Here is a 19,726-nt window from a genome sequence, read left to right on the forward strand (position 1 = left end):
AAATATGGGCCGGGTCTACAAACCTCCTCGTGGGGCAGCGTCCACCTATGAGGGCTTTGTTTAGCGGGGTCCTAAGCTGTTCAGATATACGCTGTGAACTAGAACTCTTGAACTAGAATTGTTATTTTTAAATCGGATGTGTGTGCATGTGTAAAACGAGCGGTAACGCGAGCGATACGGGTTGGTCCGATGTAACTATACGCTCAGCGTCCTGGGAAAGGATCAAGATGGGGAGGCGTGAGGGTGACGGGGAAAAAACAAAACAAAACAAAACCCTCTCCTCGGTCCAAAAAGTCTTAGTGAGGAGTGAAAAAGCGTGAATTTAAATCACAGAGGCAAGAGCGGGTTTGGGGAAGGCCGCCTTTTCGGGTGGGCACGAGGCGCGTGTGTCTCCCATAGCGGGGGCAATTTCACACAAGACTCACCCCGTGGCTCCGTTTAAACGGTCATCAGGTAACGAGCTGCATCCTTTATGGTCGCCCTCCGTCACTCCTCGGTCCCTTGGGAGGCTCCGGCTCGTCACGCGCAGGGTCGCTGCTGTGGATTTTGGCCCTGGGAGGGAAACACGGACTCACGGTTAACGTGCAGCCGTTCCCCGTGACTCGAAGCCTGCTCCCAAACCCCCCCGCCTCTATCGCAGGGGCTCCGTCTGCACTTCCCGCTCTCGGAGCATAAAATGAGCTTTTTTCGTCCAGCACGAGCCTGGGCAGAAACCAGGTTGGAATAAAAAGCTCTTGGCCCTGATCTCGTCCCACCCCGTGCCCCCTCCGCCGCCTGCTGCTCCTGCAGACACCTCCCCACACCATTTTCCCACCCGGGCTGTCCCACAGGCCAGCGCGCAAAGACCTACGTCCCTCCCCGCCCCCGGCTGCTGCTTTTATTTTATTTTTCAACCCATCTTTCCCTCACGGTAGGCCCACGTTTCCTCCTCATCGACCGCGGAACGGGCCACCGACGGGATGTTGGTGCGCCTGAGAGAAGAGGGGGGGCTCTAACGCTGGAGCCACATTTACCTGCGCTTCCTCACCCCAGCCGCCCAGACGAGCATCCCCCGTCTCACGCGGGTCCGTACAACTGAAATTTGGGGCGCCGAAAAGGATTCCCCGGAAAAAAAAGGAGCCTGTGGAGAAACAAGCGGGACCGACACTTGAAGAGGAGACGCCTGCACCCTCAAAGAGGAGGTCTGGCCCTGCGGCCCCCCCGCCTTCGCCGGCGGCCGTTTCCCTCTCCCGCTCTCCCAACCCTCCTCACCGCCTCGCCTCCATAACCTGGGGGGTCAAGCAGCCCCCCCAAAGAAGCCTCCCCCAAACCCCAGCCACGTCCCCCCGGGGGGGGGGGGGGGGCCGATGACAACCGCCTCCTCGGCTCCCGCTCCACAGAGCTGTCACCGACAAAATCATGAGGTAAAAATGGGGTGTCTTCCCCTCGTCGGGTGTTTCGGCGACCTGCCGGTGTCCCCCTCCCGGCTCCGTGGTGTCCCCCCAAGCCGGTGATGCCCCCCCGCCCCGGGCCGGTAGCGCGTCGTTCCCTGCCCCGAGCAGGTGTTGACACCGGCTGCGGGCCGGTGACAAGGCCCGGCGTGTGCCCGAGGTCCCCCTCCTCCACGGCCCCGGCACCGCCCGCCTCCCTCCCCGCCTCCTCCTCCGTCTCCTCCGCCCTCCGCGCCGCCCGAGCCCCGGCCCGCTCCTCCCCGCCACCGCCGCCGCCGCCGCCGCCGCCGCCCCGGCCCCCGCGGCTCCGTCCCCGGCCCGGCACCGCTCCCCGGCGGGCCGCCGCCTGCATGTCGTTGCTGCCCGCCGCCCCGCCGCCCCGCCGCCCTGCCGCCGCCGGCCCCGCCGCCCCGCCGCGCCGGATGCAGGTGAGCGCCGCGGCCCGACGGGGCCTGGCGGGGCGGGGAGCGAGGGGAGCGGGCCCGCGCCGCCATGTCGGGCCCCGCCGCCGCCCCGCCAGCACCGGGGCCAGCACCCGGGGCGGCCGCCGGGGCCCGGGCCGCCTCGCAGCCGCCGCTCCGCGCCCTCACGGGCACCGTGTATGCGGGGGAGGACGGGGTGCGGGCATATCCCCGGCGGGGGGCGTCCCGGAGGGGAATAGGGCCCCCTCCGAAGGGCCGGGGGGTGAGGAGGGAGCGGGGGGCCCGGGCCCGGCGGTAGGGGATCCCCGGAGGCTGGGGCGTATTGGCAGCCGCCCCCCGAGCTGCTTTCGGGGGTGCCAGGCTCACCCCGTAGCCCTGGCTGAGGGTGGCAGCGGTGGGGTGAACCCCGGTTTGGGGTGAACCCTGGCTGTGGGGGGAACCCCGGCTGTGGGGTGAACCTGCCCGTGGGGCAACCACAAGTGCTTGGCCGCGGGCCCTTCCAGACCCACCAGTATCCCAGGATGGGACAACCCGGGTGACCCCTCGGCGGGGTTGGGGAGGGTGTTTTTGGGGAGACGTGGGTCTCAGCGCTTTTTCCCCATGGCCCCCAGCAGTCCCGTAGGAGGAGGATGGCAGGAATGTCACCTGCGATCAAAGCAGGGCTTCGAGCTCAGGCGGTGGTGCTCGCAAATACAATAATGCGCCTAAACACTGAGTTTTCGGGACAGTTTGGGGCTTGGTTTTTAAACTTCAGTGCTCTTGGTAAATATGGCCGAGGGCTCGGTGGCTTTCTGCCGTTTCGCAGCCACACCAAGTTTTATCTGACCTTCTGAAATCTTTAGACGAGTAGCCTTTATCAGGCAATTTTTGAAACTTTGAATAGGCTAAGTATTTGCTTTGGGGAGTTACAACTTCTCACGAGCCAGCCCGCTGATATGAATTTTAGACGGCCTTGTTTAAGCGGGAGGGGGGAGGTTGCTACAATTAAATTAATACCTATGCCATCCCCTCCCTGCAACGCTCAGCCAAGCCCAAATGTGCTCCCCCGCAAACTAAAACTAACGTGGAGGGGAAAATGCCTCATCCTGAAGTCGCTCAGAGTTATACTTCTTGTGTGTGTAGACATGGCTGATAATGAAAGTGATGATAATGTGTCTATTTTTAGCCTCTGCCATTCCTTTGAGATGTTTTGGCCCTGGTGCTTTTTTTTTTTCCCTAAAAAAAAATTAGTATTTTTTTATTGTGGGGTTTTTTTTTTTTTAAAAAAGGCATTATTTCTAGCAAGAAAGTTTTCCCTCTGACACAACCCCAGGAATTCCTAGAAGCTGTATCCCAGTTTGGAGGGCCAGAAGGCTCTGACAAAGGTGGAGCACGGCCTTTACAAACACAGCACTGCCAGCGATTTTATTTCTGTGTTCTCCCTATCAAAATAAGAAGCAGGGGGGAAATTTGTATGGCCAAACACGGCCCCTCCGACACGCAGCCCGCTTTAGGTAGGGCCACGTGCTGGCGATACCTCCCGAAAGATAAAGGCAGGCTTTACGTTTGAGGTTTACTTTGCGCTGCGTGCAAGCGCCGCAGCCTGACCTGACTTCCTGTACGTAACCCTTCTCCTTTCCACAGCCCCGCGCTTCGCACAGCTTTATTCATTATTGAACGCCAGCGGGTTCGGAGGCACCGAAGCATTCGCTTGTAGCTTTCTTTCCCCCCACGGAGGGTGGTGGGAGTTTATTTACAACTTGATTTTTGTAGTTTTGCTCCAAAGCAGACCGGCAGCACGCGCGTGCGCTTCTGACATCTTGCTGCTCCGTGCTCTGGAGTAACGATACACATCGCCGTACGCACGACCCGCCGGATCGTGTCGATTCACCCAAACAGCACTTGTGTTTGAGCGTCAGCTCGGGCGTTAAATCTCCTTGCTCGTTGTCTTCAAAGATGATTGAAGGTGACAAAAGCCCCGTTACAGTTTGACTGTTTGGTTTAACTGAACAGTGGGAATTTTGCAGTGCTTTGCTGTCAGCTAAACAAATCCCATTAAACACTTTCAGTTTTGTTGTCTTCTTACTATTAAAAATGAGGGCGGTCTGAGTGCTAAAGTACAGCAGTATTTAATTTATTCCGTCTTATCTTTCCTTCCTACAGGGGCTCTTTCTAATTTAGTTTGTGTATTTAATTGAAGGATAAAGTACAATGTAAATGGCTGATAGGTATTGCCATGTTCCTGAGCTAAGTTTAGATTTCTTCTGTCCTTGGAAGCCGAGATCCTAACGTGTCAGCGGCACAGAAGTAAGACTACCCATCATCAGGCTGTTAGAAAAACTTAGTTTGGCAGCAGCACGACACTTTACACATTCATTTTAGTGGCTGCTGAGTTTCCCACCAGGTCTATATGGCAAACTTCTGCTGGCACAGCTCTGTCTGCGAGCGCTGTGACGAAGTGTGACCCGTGACTGACATAGCTGTGCCAGCAGAAGTCCCAGCTGTAGAAGCAGTTATCTGCAAAAGCGCACTTTTACTGATATAGCTTGTTTTCGTTTTCTAAAGGGTGTTTTTCCCTGTCCTGCTAGCAGTGCCGCTGGCAGGAAAGCCCCGTGCTCGCAGGGATGTAGCGTAATTGGTCATTTATTTACCTGACTTGGAAGGGACGACTGGTCAGGGTGTGTTTTCTGCGTGTGGCTCTCCTTTGCCCATCCACCATCTATAGGAGCTCGGTCACGCTTGCAGTGGGAATTGTCTTGTGGAAGTAAGTGGTGTTCTAGCTGCTACTTGTTTCCTTTCCCTCCAGAGGTGTTTCTAAAACTTCCATTTCATGTGATAAAGCTGGGATATTTATTTTTATGTTTTTTTCCATGTGGACTGTGGTGGTTTTGCCATGACAGCCTTGTTTCTGCTAAGAGCGAGACAGACTTTTGATCAGGTTTGCCAAGCACAGTAATATTTAGCTTTCACACCAGTTGTACAAGAAATAAGCCAGAAAGTGATCCCAAGCTGCATGTGGACTCCGGGAGTAAAATGAAAAGGCACCACTGGAGAAAAATTAATTAATTTCCACACTGGGGTAAGTCTTTACTTAATTTAAATCTAAAACACTGAGAACAAAAACTTACATTTAGATAGGTCGCAGGAGCCGCTGTCTTTTTTGTCCAGAGTCAGTGTGCACAAATGGGGAGGTGTATTTCTTTTTTCTTATTATAACCTTTCCGAGGCCATTCTGTTTTTAAGTGTTAAAATTGCACGTCAATTGCAGTGCAGTTTGAGCAAACTTTCTTGAACTGAAAAAAACCCTGGACCTGCTTAGATCAGCTTTAATCTGTTGGACGCTTTTCGGTTACTTGTGTTTAAAAGGGGAAGATAAATACGAATAAATGGCTCGCTTACTATTTATTGGAAAGAGCTTTTGGGATGCCAAAAGGGCACTCGAGGCACTGGCTGTAGCCTGATTTGCGGAATAGTGAGAAAGCAAATGTAACGGTGGAGCTTAGTTGTTCGGGAGCATAAGATGGCATTTGAGAGAACTTTAAAAAAATAAGTTAAAATATGTCTTAGGCATATTTAGTTTCAGGAGGATTTGCTGTGGATTTACTGCTTTAGAGCATTAAATGCTAAGCCTCTTGTAATATATTTTTTTTCCCCCAAATTCTGTGGTTCTCTTGACGATAGCCTGTTGTAATCGAGGCTTGGGTGCTTGTTATTTCCTTTCTTCAGTTTATCAGAGCGTTTCTCCTGTCTGAAGCAGATTTGCTAGCGCCATAAAGATATCCTGCGTTTGTCTGCGTCCCCTTGTGCACCACTGGTGGCTCTGGCTAAGGGAGCAAACTGCCTTTAACCCTGCACTTACCTTGCTGTCAGCTCTCCAGTCGCTCTAGAAAGCCGTGCAGAAACTGATTAAATCCACAAGGTGTTCCTTCTCCTGCGTTTATCAGGTTATCAGTTAATGTATGTGTGAAAACACGCAGCAGGCTGTTTTGACAGTGCAAGTGTCCCCAGCTGAGCCGATGGAGCTTTGCTGGTTGCCGGAAGGGGAAGCGCTGCTTTGCTCCCAGCCCTGCCGCTGGTTGGACCCTGTGCTGAGGCAGTTTTGCTTGCTAACCTGACAGTAAATAAAGAAACAAAACAGGAGATGGAGGCTGCAAAGCATTCGTGGTTTTTTTAAAAGCGTTGATTCTCATGTTGGCAGCAACAGTACCTTCTAGCTTCACTTTTTGATTAATTCTTCAGGTTGCAGTGATTTGTCTGTACAGCTTCTCCATCTCACCTGTAAAGATAAAAGCAGAGACTTTCTTAAGACGTTTCTTTATCGGTATCTTTAGCTGGTGACAATGTTTCTGGAATTCTGTTGCTCTCCTTCCCCATCTTAAAAGGCTTGTGCGTCTCAGGTCTGTGTCAGCAAAATTCACGTGTGTACCTCCCACTGCAGGACCCCCCCAAAAAATCAAACAGCTCAGAGGGAACAAAGCAAACACTCTGCAGTATCCCACAGGGGATGGCAAAAAGACTTTATACGCACAGGATTTACTGGATCCATTCGTGCCTCTTTCCGGAGTGCCTCGGAGTAGATCTCAAAGAGCAAGGTGCAGAGAAGACCGTGTAAGGCCCTTGGCTGAACACACTGACTGGCTTTGTTTGAAGCTTGGTAAATCTGCAAAATTCGCAAAAGGGCTACGTGACAGCTACCTGTAACGGCAAGGTACTGGACATGACTTGGTTTCTGTTACTCGGGAGAAAAAAACCCACATCCACCAAAAAACCCCACCCCAAACTAAAATTACTCTTAAAAAAAAAAAAAAAAAAGAGCAGCACTGGAAGAAAATCTCTCCAGAAAAGTTGCTCTGGAATCTTGTTTATAACAACTTTTGCAGCCACTTGCACATCTCCCTACACAGGATCAAGAAGTGTGACTTCAACGTTCAGACACTACAGAAAGCTTTCTCTCCAGGGTCTGAGAGGTGGTCATTGAAAATATGATTAAAGGTAGGCAGAAGTGCCTTACATAGGGCAAAAAGGCCTTATACGATATTCTACAAGAAACAAATGCTGTTATTTTCAAGGGGACAAGTTAAGCCAGCACCTGTAAAAGTGCTCCAAGATGAAGAAACAGCTACAAACAATTTTAGATACAAGTCACACACGATCAGCGAACACAAATTTTTGAAGTTGTACGAAGTGAGCACGTAGGAGCAAGGAACCGAACCTCATTTAGCCGTTGTGTGTCAGGCACACAAGTAATTCAACTCAAGCTTGTAACCCACATGTGTACACAAGGAACAGATAAGGTGGTGTGTGTTCCCCCTTACTTTGGCGTTTCCTGATGTAAATGATTAATGGCGTTTTATGATTGCACGGCGTTGTAGCTGTTTATGCCTAGCATTTAGCTAAATGGTTTATTGTCTTTCCCATTCTGCTTGCCTGCAAAGGAACTTTATGTTTTCTCTGAGAAAGGTATATAAAAAATGAGATTAAAAGGGCTGTAGGACTCTTATCTGCAGATTTCCTAGGATACGAAGCCTGTGGTATAGGTGCATATTTTAAATAAAGCTATCACCGCGCATACGCTGTCTGCAGACAGATTTCACAGGTTTCCAACACAGTCCTGTTAGCAAAGGTGCTCAGACCGTCTCTGCCGTAGCAGCAGAGAAATGAAATACTTTTCCCTTTTGGAACTTCCACTTTGAGCACAAAAGCGAGAGTGGGGCCAGAGGAGAGAGGAAGAGGAGGCGTTTTTGCTCATTGCCTCGCTGCCGAAAAAGCAAGCTGAGGCTTGCTTGATGACGCTCATGATTAAAAGCGGAGGTGTCAAAAACAGGGATCTCAGGATCAAAACAGCAGCATTGCCATCTGGCTCCAGTTCAGGCAGGTCCACAGGAGCTCCTGTAGTATTTTACTTGTCCCACCAAAGCGTCCATCATGCCAATGACAATGATCAGTCTAGGAATGAAGATGACAACCCCCGGGAGGGGTCACGTACTTACTGAGTCCATGGGGTGATGGACCTTCAGAAGGGCTTTTAGTTTTAAGGGTTCCCCCGCCATTTGCGGCTTGAGGATCAGTAAATCTTTGACTGTTTACAGACACGGAGCAACTAATCCTTCAGAGCAGCCTGCCCTCATCCCTGCTGATGTGAATCAGGATTATTCCTTACCCTAAACCAAGCGTAAAGCCAAACCTGTTGTGCCCTCGGCTAGGAGCAGCAGGAATTTTTATGGCTGGGGAGCTACCGGAGGCAGCTCTCCTCCGAAGAGCCTGTGGGCCTTTGCCTTCCCGAGGTCTCCGGAGGAAGAAGGGGAAGGCAAGCCAAAGCTCCCGACTAAGGGCCCTTTATCCTGGCCACCAGTCTCGCGCAACTACTACTGCAAGTCAAGAGCTCCCCAGTCTCCTACCTACAACCACCTGAAACTAAAAACCAAATTAAAATATCCTAAATGCTTTTTAAAGGCAAAAAGTACTGGTGGACCGAAGCAGCTCTGCAAGTTGGAAGAGAGAGGAACGTTTAGCCTTGTGTTGCTGCAGAGGGAAGTTCCGTTGTCCGCTTTCAGAGCGGGCAAGGAGAAGAACGGTCTCAGGAAAACCGAGGGGGAGAGGGAGTTGCCTTTTGCTGTGGCATTTGCTGTGGCAATACACTTGCCACAGCTCACAGCTACAGACAGAAAGGGTACGGAGCCTTCACCTTACGGGGCCCTGGTATTGAAAAGGCAGCCTTCGCCATGTAAAAAATGGCTGTGGTTTTCTTCTTAAGACATTTTAACAGCTCCAGAAACCTGCTTTACTGACAGATCATTTTGAAAAGGAGTTTTTTTATGGGCTGCTAAGCAAAGTTTTGTGAGTGCTAAGATGTAAGCCTTTCGGGTAAATCTGAAACCCAGAAAGCCTCTTTTGTTTTCATTTCTTCGAATGCCCACTGCCAGGCGAAACGACCTTTTTCAGCAAGTTTATTCTCCGAGTGAGGGACCCGAACCTCACACTGGGAGCAGTAGCGCAAAGCAACCCGCTCTCTTTTTTGTCCTTTTTGCTTTGGTGGCGGGGCCTGTCCAACGTATTTTTTTCCGTTCATCAGATTTCACGAGTACAAAGATAACTACAAAAAAACATCCGCTTTTAGTCAAGCTGTTAGTAATAATCAGGATTTGTAGACTGGGCTCAAGTTGGCTGTTTGCCCTGCAGGGCAGCTGAATGAATTGATTGGGTCGCTCTCCCCTCGCTTTTCAGGAATGCTTCCATCTGACTGACCATCTTTGTGCCTTCTAATCACAAATTAGTTTTGCTTTTTTTTCCTGCCTAAGGAATCAATCTAAAGGCTCTCTTTGAAAGTTCTGGCTTGGCTTTAAGGGTGTAGAGAGAGCAGCACATTGCGGAAGACTTCCTCCTGCAGAGTTCTGTCTGTTTTTTTTCTACGCAATACTAGCTGGAAAATTCAGAAAGGGAGAAAGCAGAAAACATACAAAGTATGTTTTGTTGGATACTACCGTCCTGTGTTTTGTAAACAGCCAAGTGGAAAGATCCTGACGTTTTTTAAATTTTCAGCTCTGTGGCCTGCAGCTGTTCCTGCTCCTGGTACTTTAAGGCTAAGATTTTATGGCCTAGAAAGGTATTTGAGAGCTTCCGATGGAAAGGTCCCATTCAAGGACTCCGGATACATTCATCTCTTCCATGCAAGCTAGGGAGTTTGCTCTCGGGGGTGGAGGTGGATGTGTACCTGAGACTTGCTTGCCATACGTACTTGTGTGAAATCAATAAGCTTCCCGATGGCACAAGGGGTGCGTATCTCCCTCAAATAAATGTCTTTTATCTCGAGTCAGCCTTCACACGTGGAGAATACCCTTTGCTTTTCTGATTGCTTCAGGCTGAGAGCTGGAACAGAATTAAGACGCTCGGAGGAAAGCGTAGAGTTGTCATCCCGTCGCCTGCGGAGAGAAACGCAGATAGGAACCGCTACCAGCGCTGCGAAACTGCCAGTGTTTCCTGGCCTTTCGGAAAGGGTTGGTTCGCTCGCTTCTTGTCGGAGCACATATCAGTATGCGCAAGGGCTGCTGCAAGATAGAGCTTCCTGCTGATACAGACAGGAAACTTAAAACTGGCTTGCAAGGGACATAAAAGCAGAACAGTTGTCAGAAACCATGCTCTCCAGGTAAAAAAAACACTCCTCTTTGCATTTTCTTAGGCTCGTGGAATTTGCAGCTCCTGGCAGGAGAAGACCAACTGGGGCAGTGCTGAGCATAGTTCCAGAAGACTTGTTACTGCTTCCTCTATACCTTAAAATTCAATTTGTATTTATTCTGTTACGTGAATTTACGACTGGCCCTGCAAGTGGGAGAGAGCTAGCACAGGATGAATTATCCACCCAGCAGAAATTTCCACTTGTGAACGCCTTTCCTCTAATCCCTTTTTGTTTTGGACAGTTAAGAAAGCAAAAGGAAAACGGGGCCAGACGACTTCTCACGTACCAGAATATAGTCACAAGTGCCAGGAAGACTCTGGTTCAGCTCGTCAGATGGCCCTTGGCTTGCATTTTTTTCCTCCAGCCAAATTACGTTTTACCACTGGGAGTAGTTCAATCTCTAGGCGCATTTCTGTACCCGTGCAATGATCCTCTTCCTTCTCCTTGTTGGTCTGGAGCACAAGACTGTGAAGGGGTGGAGTTCATCGGGTAAATTAGGAATATTTTGAGTGGATGAGAGAAGCACATATATTAAGCGTTTGAGACCTGTTGATAGAATAGGAGGTTTGGGGTTGGTTTGTTTTTTGGTTTTTTTTGCAGTATTAAGATCTCTTTCAAATGTCTCAGATTACAAGGTTCTACGGCTTTTTTGCAGATTTAAGTAGCAAAGCCTGAGCGAGGCTTTGACCGTAGGATATCCGTTTCATTCTTTGATGTGTTTTTTGGTGTGTGGTGTGACTTGAAGGCTGCGCAGTGACTAGTCCTGCGATGAACTGCAAGATGCTTTTCTGCCTGCTGTAGAAACCCCTAAGTGCTGCCAAACAAAGCTCCCCGCGCAGGTAAAGGTGGTACCGCTCAGTTTTCAATTGATGGCCATGTATTTCGCAGCAGCTGCAGGTATGGACAAAACAACCTTGGACGTGCATGCGGGGAGATGAGTATAACTCATAAGTATTTTCTACTTGGAAAATTACCTGGTTTAAAACCTCAAGCTGTCAACAATGCTACAGCATTCCTGAATGCCTACCTGCCTCTTCCGCATACCCCACTGTCTCTGTGCTCTTGCTTTAGCCTCTGCTTCTGTAAAGCGGCGGTGTGCCTGCAACCCAGCGGTGAGGGATGCTTGGTAGGACCGGGGCTTCGGACTGTATTCCTCCTCGTTATCTTCCTTTCAGAGATCATTATCTTCTTTGCAGGTTTATAGTACTTAGTGCCATGAGCACTTGGACCTCCTAGCACCTCAGTGCCTCGAAAGTGTTAGTGCCACAGCTCTTCCGATGGTGCCCGATGGCTTGCGTTACTCCAAATCCGCAGCAAAGGACCGTGACCAAAACTCAGCATGCCGGAGAGGGAGGGGGGACCACGAGGAAGCCTTTGCAAACGCAAACATTAGGAAACTCTTGAATTAACTTCTCTCATGCTGGCATATTAAGAAGTAGCAGGAAATTGGCCGGTTTGAAAAACTTCAGCAAGAAGTGCCAAAGGTATTCCCCTTGTTAGGTAACACATGGACTTTAGATGAAATCCCTTCAAGTGGCTGAACAGAGGAATCCATCCAAGTTCAACCTATCTTCTGGCAGAGGAAAGGGTAAAATTCATGTCGGCTCTCGGCCGTGCCCCCTGACAGCTAACACAGACCTCAGGGTTTGTTCCTGTACGGCCTGCTTCCCTCTAATAAATGAAACATTACAGCGATCGTTCTGGGCAACAGAAGTAGCCTTCTGCAAATTTTGGTTTAGAGAGCAGGCTACCTCCTGCACGGGGTAGTGTTTTAACCCACTGGAGATCCCAGATCTTGTGTCTTGTTGCAGTCAGATTTCACAGATGCTCGTTGTTTAACCTCCGGATATCCGCGTCTCCCTTTCTGTGAGAGGTGAATTTCCTGGGCCCCACAGAGATTGTCTTAGGCTACTGTTGCCGTAGTTTCTCATTTTCCACCTTGCTGGAATGTAGCTAGAGGAGTATCTGTTACTTGTCAACGTTGATTTTAAAACTAAATGTAGTATTTGCAAGTTTAAGTGTGGTGTAAATGCGCACGGGAAAGATTTGTGTAATCAGATACAGAAGCAGCTGAACTAACTATCTTTTGATATCCAAACAATATGCTTTTCTTAGGCTATCAGGCAAGCTTTTTTAATACTTTGATTAAAGAGGTAAAGTACATTTAAGCGTGCCCTACCGAGAAAGGGGGTTATGCCTACAAACGGCTTGATTTTAAAGAGATCCCTTTTCTTTCTCCTCCTCTTCTGAGCATACAAGCCTAGCTACTTTGAGCACTGATGCAGCATCCTGTGGCCTGTCGAAACGGGGCTGTAATATTAAAGGACTAATTTATTGCGCCAGCGATTGCAAAACAGTTTCCACTATTGGTGTGTACCTATTCCTATGGCTTCCACCCCCACCCCCCTTCCTTTTAAAATCTTGAGCTTTGACTCATCCAAACCTACCTGTAGCTGAGCAGAGCAGGCCGTGTAACTTTAAAGCTAAGTTTTCTGGTGGCAGATTTCTCTCTTGTTAATTATTGCTGCAAAGAACAGATTGTGAGCGATAAGCTGGCCGTTATCTTTCTATCATATAAGGAGAGTAGCTGAAGTGCTGCTGGGCTTCGCTTATTTTGTTAAAAGTGTTGGCAGCCTACCACTTAAAAGGGTAAGATAATGTCGTAGCCGCAGAAATAATCTCGTTTCTTCTTTTCTCCTAGCACAAACTTTTCTTTGAAGGATGAAAGGTTATTGATGATTCGAATTGTATTTTAAAGAACGGAGGAAACGTTTGCTGAGAAGACCACTTCCAAGTTGCTGCAGCGGTGTGCGTGAATTAACAATTCCGGTGTAGTTTTGTGCAAAAAACAGGTCGATAGCTGACTTCTCTCCAATTATTGATCCTGAGGGGTTGAATGAGATAAGGTGTTGGCTCGGGGCGACCTGAACAGGGTCTTTACCATTTCTAAGCGAGTGCCTGGATGAGCTGAGGTGCGGGATTAGGCTTGTCAATAAAACAGCTCTTTCCCTCGAGGCTCGGCGGGACGCTCGCACACCCCCCGACGCTGTAAGCGTGCTCGGTTCTTGGTGTTGAGAGTTTTCTGCGTCCCCGGTCCTATCGCTGTCAAACCGGTACTAGGAAAAACTCCTGCTTTAAACTGCAGCCACGCACTGCTGCTTTCCTTCTTGATGCTTGCCACTGAGCCGGCACTGCCTGCTTCCTTCCCCGGACTCCCGGTGACTTCAGTTCTTAATCCTTTAAGCCACTCTGTCCTGTATCTCATTAAAAGACCAATGCTCTCCAGGGGATGGGGCGACGTTGCAAATGGGTCATTTCTTTGAACTGGTGTGGGATACTTGTGTAAATAAATGTACTCTTTAAACCATCCCTCTGGGGGCTTCTGATTAGGTTTATTTACAGGCTGCCTGTTGAAACCTCTTCTTGCCCTATAATAGACCTCTTGTATGCATTTCTGTTAATCAGAGCTTTGGTTTTGACGAGCTGCCTACCCTGTGTTTGCCTGTAAACTAGTCCCTGAGAGCTCCTTTGAAAGCAATAAGAATAAAAGGCATCTGCAGACAAAGGCGGGTATTACCCTGTGACTTGATGCAGATACTCAAGGGTTTATATTACACACACAACAAGAGGTAACAGACTATTTAAAACAGAGCAAAAACTGTTCTTTTGGAGTGAGGACCGAAGTGTTAACTAAGTACAGAAATTAAAAATAGCTGCGTAATGCTACATATTCTTTCCATGCAGTAAATAGTTCGGCTGTTCTTGTAAGTGGGGATGTGACATAGAGGAAGAGGAAGGGTGGAAACCTGGATATTCTTGTGTTACCTGTGATTTAAGAAAAGACTCTGTACTTCATTTAGAGGAGATGAGTGAACAGGGGGAAATAACTAGTGGGTGTATGTCAGTAGGACAATTAGCATTTCCATCAAGTGAGTGCCAGTTGGCTCTAGAATTAATCAAATACAGTTCGTTCCCTCCCTTCCCACTCCTCCCCTTGGCTTCTGCTGCCTTTTTTTTTTTCTCCAGGATTTGCTTTATGACTTTTCTATGCTTCTCTAGGCTTTCATGGTCTTTGTTGAAGTGATAACACGAAGCCCCCTGGGATCCCTTCACCACTGCATTGACTGTCAGCTGCAGGTTCTTGGTTAGCACTTGCGTTTCATAATTCCCACCCCAAACTTGAATTTCCCTGCGCTTGGGCTTGTGCCTTATGTCTGACGGGCCGAGGAGGCGAGAAGCTTCGCAGGATGTGGTTGCTGAACATCCCTGCAGCCGGTCGTACGTCTTGTTTTCCATGCCCTACAGGGGCTCGACAGCACCTAAGCAGCTCAGTGTGAGCTGAGCCGGTACCCTAACCAGTGTGCCGGGCATAGGCAATTCCCTGCTGGAAAGGAAGAAAGCTGTGTAGTTAAGGTAACAGCTACTGTGTTTTCAATCCCTGAAAACAGTCCCTTTGTACAGCAGCCGCTGGCAGATCCCTATGAACTGCTGCACCTCTCGCGCGATGGAGAACTCGCTCATGAGCAAAGGGAGGATCATCTGTGAAACTGAACACGCGAAACCTAAATAGCCTCCTCTTGCTGAGCCTAATCTAAGTACCACATGGAATAAAAACTAGAGCAAGGTTTGGACAAATTCCATCGTATTGTTGCCGTGCTGCTTGTTGACGCATCCTTTTCACCACGCTTCTGGCCTCGCTAGCTGGAGTGGGTGAATGCAAGTCCAAAATACCGCCTGCAGGTTCTCGCAGGGTTGTCACCGCTCAGGTAAGCGAGCGCAACACTTTCCAAATTGTCAACCAAGTCCATCAAGGAGTAGTGCTCTATTCCCAACCCTGAAGTTACTCCATGAAGATGCCTCCTGCCTGTACGACCTTGTTCCAAACCCAATGGATGGCTGTGAGTTTCCCTCGACTGTGGCAAAGATAAAATTGCCAGGCAGGGGCAGCACCATAGTAAGAGTCTGGTCCCTTCTGCTTCTCAGCACAAACATGCCTCCTGACCAGTTATAGGTCATATATATACATCTTAGAGGAACAGCTTTTCATCCTCTTGGCATCAGTATAGAGATCCCACTAAAGTCTTTCCACTTCTGCGTATTTTGCCTACATCAGCTGCAACATAAAGCTATAGTCCTTGACGGAGATCTGCCTTGTGATAGGTACGTGGAAGGACTGAAGCTTATTTTGTTGGTATGTTTTCTACGTCTAGTATTTATCTTGATCATGTAGCAGAAGCGGCACTTATATTGAAATGTTCAGCCTGCGCTATGTGTCAATGCTCTCTAAAAGTTTCACATTAAGGTATTTAATTACCGAACCTAAGAGTAACAAAGATGTCTTACCAGAGCAAGTTTGGTTCTAGATGCACGACTGATGTGGTTGAAGAAACCACCCCCCCCCCATTACCTTGCTGTATTTTTAAATGTATTAGCAGACGAGAAGAGTACAAGCTGATGTAATTTGCTAACAGCATTACAGAAGTAAGGTCCTGTCTCCTTCCCACTTGGAGCCCAGATTATTTAAGCAGCAGCAAACCGGGCTGAGGCCCTGCCTACAGGTTACTATAGAAGCAGTTACTACAGACTTGAAAGGAGATCATCTTTAATGGTCTAGATGTCTTCTCACTATGTGGTTTTGGACTCTTCCCGGTAAATAAGAGATTGCTAGTGAGTGGAGATCAGTAGTCCTACTGAGTTCACATAGAGGAGCCCTTTGTACAGCAGAATCGGCGTGCCTTCTCACGAGAAACAATTTTCTTGGATGGATGGCGTGAAAATAAATACATCTTTTCACAGATTTGTAAAACAAAACATTTTTTTTTTCAGTTGTACTTGTGGACTTTATCATTTGTTGCTAGCTCCATGCTGCTAAGCTTGAAATTTTCGTTGTTATTCCTTAGATGTAATATTCACTTCAAATTGCATCTTTTGCCTTGCGATTTATTTCCACTTACTGTTTAACTCCTCCTGTTGGTAGGATACTTGTGTCCAAGTAGTTGCTATTTCTGTACTTAAATTATATTTTCCTCAAAGGTTGTTTGAAATCTCAGCATTGGAAATGACAGCAACAAAGCGCTTATTTTCCTCTTTTTAATAAAAACCCCACAATGAGGCATTTTTATTCGTTCTGCTGATACTCTCTATTCCCAACCAGGTTACTTGGAATAAGGAACTGAAAAGGGACAGTACCTTTGTTGGCAGACTCGCGGTGCTCGTTGAACTCTCTCGGTAGGGACGGCGTATGCAGAGGTGCTTGAACGTGTTCCTGCAGGAAAGCACAATGAAGGAAATTCAGATCCAAGCAAAAGACGATTCAAATTCCCCATGCATGTTTTCTTGCTAGCATATTTACACTAGTTACTATATATACACTGATACACTAAGTAGTTTACGTTAAGCTAACATATATATACGTATCCGAGCATTAGCAGTTTTGTTTTAAGTCCCCTTAACATACCCTCAAACAATCACCTTATTTTCTTGATCTTCATCCCCCCTACAGGACTCTTAAGAATTTTTTATGTTTGTGGGTATTGACTGTACTTCTCCTTCAGAAGGCCAAAATGGGGAGACTTTTGTCATACACTCACTTAAAAGCAGAGCACGCTTATTACAGACGAGTAGCCTTCCTCTCCTCCCTTTGCAACTTTTTAGTCCCGTTTACAAAATAAACACATAAAAATGGCACCGTTTTCCGGGTTGTGGTCCAACTTTCCAACGTTAAATAACATGTGCCCGCGTGTATACACACGTACGCACACACTCTGGCTTCATCAGCCAGCAGGATTTTTAAATCCTGGGAGGGATCACCATATGGAAGTGGATGGACAGTAGGCTGTTAGCACGCAGAGGAAGGAGGAATGATTCAGGGCCGTCTGCCTGGATAGTTTTCAAAACACTTCGGCAGTTTGACTCATCTCTATCCAGAGACCGAAAAAAAAAAATAAAATAAAAATCACAAAGAACGTCACGCCGTTGGAGGCGAGGGTTTTGAGTTGCGTCAACACATCCGTGAACACAGGGCTGAAGCGAGATGAAGTTGCAGCTCTTTTTGATTTGCTTCCTCGTTAGAGGCAGACCTTATGCACTGAGGTAGGAAAACTTAAATGGAACGACACGTTATAGTCACTGTAATTTAAGAAATGCATCTTCTAACCTCTCTGGGGAAGGGACTGGTCATTATTTTGGAGCAGCACGTTGCTTTAAGGGCCTTTCACCTATCTGGCTTCAAAGTCCTCCTGCAACATAGACACCAAATAATCTGGACAGCTTTGAGCAGGCTTGCTCTTTCCTCTGAACATACATTAATCCCACTGCCTGATGAGGGGTATTTGCCTTCGGAAGACGACATCTGACTTCATTAAAAACTATAGTGATGCAGTTCATCTCTCATAGCGACCCTGAGGTAGTTACTTTGGTGGGTTTGGATGTGCTGTGTAATGGGAGAGGTTTTCCTGTGTTCACAGCTGCTGTTGATTTCCCCCACCCATACAAGAAAAAATACACTGTGATTTAAGAAATTTCTTAATCCCTAGCATAGCATCCTTTTTTCTCTCGTGCTGATGCAGTTTGTAGGGCTGCCTTCAGCTTCTCCCTAAGAAAAATCACAGTTTATATTTCATACTGCTAACTATATCCTCCCTATCTCCTATTCTCCACACCTGTATAACTTCAGAGGATCTTAGACAGTTAAATAGAAAATAGCAGTCCTCTTTTTTGTTATTACCTGGTTGTCTGAAACTCCGAGAGTGCAGAAGCTCCTGTTTGTTGCCAAAAAAACATGTCTTCAGAGTAAAAGCCAGTGACGCAGCCTGATAGCTGAAAACTTTCTTCTTTGCCGCTCTTCACTACTGTTAAGGCATTCCTTTTTGGGGGGCTTTAATTGATAGTCAGTGTGCCCCATACACAAAAACCAACAAAAACAGCAGCATATAGAAACAAGAGTGTAAAAAAAGGCAGCCACAGACCCACCCTTTGCAACACTTCCAAACCAAGCAACTTCCCCCGAGCCCTTTTTATATACACCTGAGTGAGAGCTGATTAAGTTCACCTGGGACACACAAAGGGTTTCAGCTGAGTAACCCAGCTCTGACAGTTCAGCTCTAGGCTTTTGAGGGATGGACTTGTAGCCAAAGAGTTAGCGCATAAACATGACATTGTTAGGAACACCCGGATTTTGAAGTTTGTTCAGAGCTTAAATACTGCTTTTACTAATACAGTGATGGTCTCATGTTCAAGTTTTCTTTAACTAACACAGTATCAGGGTCATACAATTTAGGTTTACATGGTTAGACTTGTAAAGTTTTAGCAGCTTCCGAAGTTTTCCAAGGGAACGCCTTAGAAGAAAAACCGGCAAGAATTCCTTTTTTGATCCCACTTGAAAAGCAAAGAAACTGAGTGCACTTATTCTGCGCATGTCATGCCTGCGTAAGCTGAATTTTAGCAAAGGCCTTGCTTGAACCCACAGGGTGCAACTCCGCAACAGCTCAAGCTGACCTAAATCAGTGCTGCTTCAGTTCCCACATCCCTGGCTGCATCTTCCTGCTTTGTTCCTTTTGCTAATACCCATCCGATTTTGGGGTTAACTGATTCAGGGAACTCAGTGTAGCTCCCTGAAGACCGAGGAAAAATAGGCTGAGATTTTTGGATACTGGTTTAGTTCCAGGACAAGCAGAAGAAGAGATGGGAACGATAGGAGTTGGGAACCCAGGCAGAATTCATTTTTGCTTCAAAAAAATACATGTGGTGGCTTTCAAGTCTTGCTCAATGTTGTTGTGACGCAGAAGAAAAAAAAAGAGTATATTTGATTTAGGTTTGTTTTCCCTTTTCTGTAACTGTGGAAATTACACTGATGCTCGTTTGACTCACTACTATTTCAAAATAATATTAAAGTGACTAATATCTGAAAAATGTGCGTGTCGTTTGACTCGCCGTTCAGGGCTCATTTCATTGGAGGGCCTCTGACTGCCGCAAATTGCTTTAAATTGGCAGAGCACTTCTCATAATGAGCCATACTTCAACATAATTTAATTGGGTCCCCTGCCAAGGAGGAAACTGTAATCCTGAAGCTTTTTGATGGTGTCACCTGGTCAGTGGTCATCTCTTGGCCTGGGGAGGGGTATGGATGAGTATAGGGTGACTCAGATGGTTTAACCACCGCAGTTTTAAAGACTTTATCACCAGGCTCTGGGGTGTTTGTCTGACTTCTCTCCCATTGCGAGGAGTGAAGCTACTGGCATCTGGCAGTGGGAACGGTAAGCCTCGGCTCTGGTTTCCGGCGAGGCTGCTCGGCAGCTGGAGAAGACCTCTGCCGCCGCCAGACTTCGAATCAACGTGTGTGTGACAGCAAGGACAACTGGCTGGACTGAGCCTTCTTCGGGCTCGTAGCCATCTGTGTCTGGCTTGCGATGAAACGGCAAGCAGAAATACAGCTAATTTACCACTTGCCTTTTTTTTTTTTTAACCTGGAAACGCACCTTGAGAAGCAACCGTGGCCAAAGCTTTTGCCAGCAGGATGCAGGGCAGGGAGGACTTGCAGAATGCAGGAACTGAAATGTAAATCTGCCTGCGTCTGATATTACTATAATATTACGCTGTAGAAAACAAGAACGCGAAGACCCGGCGAGGACAGCGTGTTTTACAGAGCACTCACCCAAATGGTGATGCCGGGTATTGCACAGCAAGGTTTGCGATGTCCGAGGTCCAGATGTGGTGGAAGTACG

The 19,726-nt window shown here is 47.8% G+C and overlaps 1 protein-coding gene across 5 annotated transcripts in view; it reads left to right on the forward strand.

The window, feature by feature from the left end:
- The first annotated feature begins 1,713 nt into the window (after positions 1 to 1,713).
- Positions 1,714 to 19,726, forward strand: part of CNOT6L (CCR4-NOT transcription complex subunit 6 like) — a 32,460-nt gene continuing 14,447 nt past the window's right edge. The window contains exons 1-2 of one of the 5 annotated variants that reach the window (XM_074588661.1): positions 4,231 to 4,595; positions 4,732 to 4,910. The gene's annotated coding sequence lies outside the window, so the exon portion shown is untranslated. The other 4 variants (XM_074588660.1, XM_074588663.1, XM_074588662.1 and 1 more) reach the window with 4 other exon arrangements.

This window comes from Larus michahellis, chromosome 5 (genome assembly GCF_964199755.1).
Source record: "Larus michahellis chromosome 5, bLarMic1.1, whole genome shotgun sequence".
NCBI lineage: Eukaryota > Metazoa > Chordata > Aves > Charadriiformes > Laridae > Larus > Larus michahellis.